Source organism: Bison bison, unplaced genomic scaffold (assembly GCF_000754665.1).
Source record: "Bison bison bison isolate TAMUID 2011002044 unplaced genomic scaffold, Bison_UMD1.0 scf7180017864508, whole genome shotgun sequence".
NCBI lineage: Eukaryota > Metazoa > Chordata > Mammalia > Artiodactyla > Bovidae > Bison > Bison bison.
The window spans coordinates 10,788,177-10,792,317 of NW_011495064.1; the positions used below are offsets into that span (position 1 = coordinate 10,788,177).

At 42.1% G+C, this 4,141-nt stretch overlaps 1 protein-coding gene across 1 annotated transcript in view; it reads left to right on the plus strand.

Moving 5' to 3' along the window:
- M1AP (meiosis 1 associated protein) overlaps window positions 1–4,141 on the plus strand; it is an 87,597-nt gene that overhangs the window by 79,566 nt on the left and 3,890 nt on the right. The window lies entirely within an intron of this gene.

The window sequence follows — 4,141 nt, forward strand, 5'->3', positions numbered from 1 at the left end:
TCAGGAGCTCTCCCACTCAGGAGTGGGTCAGTGCTTCTTTAATGGATGGATTTGGTCCCAGGTCATTATCTTGATGGGCTTCCCTGGTGGCTCAGATGATAAAGAATCTGCCTACAATGCAGGACACCCAGGTTTAATCCCTTGGTCAGGAAGATCCCCTGGAGAAGGGAATGGCAACCCACTCCAGTATTCTTGCCTGGAGAATTCCACAGACAGAGGAGACTGGAGGGCTACAGTTCATGGGGTTGCAAAGAGTCACACATGACTGAGTGACTAATACTTTCACTTTTTCATCATTGATGGCAAGTCAAAGAAGGAATGGTTTAGTGAGATTAGAGTTTTTACTTGATAATAATAAACTCCCACCTGCCCCTCTAGCAAGGCCTACACCAGTGCCATTGAATTGTCCCTTCTACTCCTGTTTTCCCATATACTAGAAATAAATAACCACCTCTTCTTCTTTTTCTTTGAAATCTATAAAAGATCCATCTGGCTGTTACTAACAGAAAACCAACCCAACTCTACTTTGAGTAAGAGTTTATTTTTCTCATGTAACAAAAGAGCGAGGACAGAATTCTGGGGCTGGTGCAGTTGATCAGTGCTGTCGAGGACCCAGGCTCTTGCTGTTTTCCCATAGCATCCTTAGCAGGTATACTTCATCCTCATGCCTGCTGCCTCATGGTCATAAGCTGTCTGCTGCACCTTAAGATCAAGTCCTGTCCTAGGGAGAAAGAAGGGGCAGGGTGCAGGCGCAAAAAGCCTGCCAGCACATTACAAAGCTTTTCCAGAAGCCACTTCTGCTGATGTCTCATTATTTAAGTCCACATTACATATCACTGAAAGACTAACAGAGAGAAAGGGGGTGGGGGCAGTGTCCAGGAAACCAACAGTGGCTGCCACACCACACCTTCCTTCAGAGCTTTAGTAATTAGAAGTGGGGAGGATGACTTTAATCAGGCTGAACTTGGAATACAGCATGCCATTCAATTCTCCCCCTGTCACACCTGTTCTAATAAGAATCAACCTCCACCTCCTAAAATCTAAACTCCCTGACACCTTACATAGCAAAGTCCCTAACCACAACATAAGTATAGAAATTTTTTCACCCACCTTCTGGTAAATTCAGCATCCAACTCATGCTCCTTTCTTTTGAATTAGAAAAAAACATATTCTAAAGTACTCAGCAGTCATCTAATCATTCTAATCCCAAAGAAGGGCAATGCCAAAGAATGTTCAAACTACCATACAGTTTTGCTCATTTCACATGCTAGCAAGGTTATGCCAAAATCCTTCAAGCTAGTCTTCAATTGTATGTGAACTGAGAACTTCCAGATGTACAAGTTGGGTTTCAAAGAGGCAGAGGAACCAGAGATCAAATTGCCAACACCTGTTGGATCACAGAAAAAGCAAGGGAATTCCAGAAAAACATCTACTTCTGCTTCATTGACTATGCTAAATCCTTTGACTGTGTGGATCACAACAAACTATGAGAAATAAAAGATGGGAATACTAGACCCCTTACCTGTCTCCTGAGAAGCCTGTATTAAGGTCAAGAAACAACAGTTAGAATCTCACATGGAACAACGGACTGGTTCAGAATTGGGAAAGGAGTACAAGGCTGTATATTGTCACTCTGCTTATTTAACTTCTATGCAGAGTACATCATGCAAAATGCCAGGCTGGATGAATCACAAGCTGGAATCAAGTATTGCTGGGAGAAGTATCAACAACCTCAGAGATGCAGATGATACCAACCTAATGGCAGAAAGTGAAGAGGATTTTTTTTCTTTTTCTTTTTCTTTTTTATTCTTTTTAAAAAAAAAAAGAAAAAGAAAGTGAAGAGGAACTAAAGAGCCTCTTGATGAGGGTGCAACACGAGAGTGTAAAAGCTGACTTGAAACTCAACATTCAAAAAACAAAGATCATGGTATCTGGTCCCATTACTTCATGGCAAATAGAAGGGGAAAAATTGAAAGCGGTGGCAGATTTTCTTTTCTTGGGCTCCAAAATTACTGTGGATGGTGACTTCAGCTGTGAAATTAAAAGAGGCTTGCTCCTTGGAAGGAAAGCGATGACAAACCTAGACAGCATCTTAAAAAGGAGAGACATCACTTCTCCAACAAAGGTCTGTATAGTCAAAGCTATGGTTTTTTCATTTGTCATACACAGATATGACAGTTGGTCCATAAAGAAGGCTGAGCACCAGAGAATTGATGCTTTTGAATGGTGGTGCTGGAGAAGACTGTTGAGAGTCCCTTGGACTGCAAGGAGATCAATCCTGAATATTCATCAGAAGGACTGTTGCTGAAGCTGAAGCTGCGATACTTGGCCATCTGATGGGAAAAGCCAACTCACTGGAAAAGTCCCTGATGCTGGGAAAGACTGAAGGCAAAAGGAGAATGGGGAGGCGGAGGAAGAGATGGTTAGACAGCATCACCAACCAAACAGACGTAAATTTGAGCCAACTCCAGGAGACAGTAGAGGACAGAGGAACCTGGCATGCTGCAGTCCGCAGGGTCGCAAAGAGTCAGACGTGGCTTAGTGACTGAACAATAGCAACGAAGTCATTAAGCACTGTTCAATTTGAGGATCCCAAGGTCTTCTGAGACACCCCCATGCCACTGCCTTTTCTCAACCTCAGATACCTGGTTTGTCAATTAACTATTTCCATCACAGGTTCAGTGCCTGTAGGAACAAGTCAACCCATGACCTGGGTAACATGCTCAAGCTTGGTTCCAGGACTTCAAATAATCACTGTCCAGGAAGAGGTTAGAAATTCAGAGTCAAAATAGGAGCCTTAAAGTTCAATTTCCCTACCTCTTACTTTCTCAGGATGTTCCTGGGAAATGCAGATAAATTAATATCTTTACCATTCTAATAAGGGTATATTTGCCTGTCTTCTTCCAGAGCCTCTGTCAATCTCTCTGTAAATTAGTCCAGAAATTTTAAAGTGCCCTGTAAAATCCTTTCAAATCAATCTTTTCCCAGTCCTCTGATAGTTCCCACATCAGGAGTTACTTTTGAGAGATCTCATGTATTTCTACATATCACTTCTCTAACATAATTTTAGCCATTGTCCCTAAAATCAATAGACTCAAATTCTAGGGATCATAATTTTTTTGTGTGCTGCATTCAGATTTTTTTAGTAACCCCAGGATATAACAGTTGTGAATTTGCCTCATAACCCTGAGGTGTAAGAAATGTCACACTGCCATAGTTTTAGCCCCCAGAGACTTGCCACGGTGGCAAGATATTTTATTCTCCAAGGAGTCTTAGAAGGGTAACCAATTGCTCCAGTTCGCCCAAGACTGAAGTGTCTTCTGGGATACAGGACTTTCAGTGCTAAAGATGGACAAACTGAAACAGTTGGTCATCCTAAATCTTGGACAAACAGTAGTTTACAAACCTTCTGCTTCACGTGTCTAATGAATTTCTATATACCCATACCTAGTGCTTGGGACATAATGGGTATTCAACAAATTCTTAATAAATAAACAAACTAATCTACAAACAAATACATGAACCAGCATGAAAAAAAAGATTAAAGTAATGATAATAATCCAAACCCTGAGCCACATCAGAAGGTACTTGAAGGATTTCCCTGGTGGTCCAGTGGCTAAGACTCCACACTCCCAAAGCAGGGGGCCCAGGTTCAATCCCTGATCAGGGAACTAGTCCCACATGCTGCAGCTAAAAAGCCTGCATGCTGCACCAAAATCTAAGATCCTGCACTCTGCAACTATGCCTGGCGCAGTCAAACAAATAAATACTTTTTTAAAAAAAGAATTGGGAGTCTAGTAATAAGCCCTCACTTTTTACTTGAGCCAACTGAAATGGAGTGCCCTGCAATTTCCTAATATCCCTTCCAGCAAACATCCCTTCCAGGCTTAAAAAGGCCATGTCCTAGGACCAGGGGCAAATTCTCCCCATGCACACATAATACCGTGAGTTCTATATCATTTATTTCCAATTTGACAGACTTGAGAAGCATCAGGTACTTTCCAGACATTTTGGATCTGTCTTCAGGAACACAGTGCATCTCCAGATAATAAGCAAAATGTTAGAAACCATGAACTTCTGCAGGCACCTACCACCTGCCTGGCTTACCAGACCCCCTCAGAGTTCTGTGCTGCACAAAATG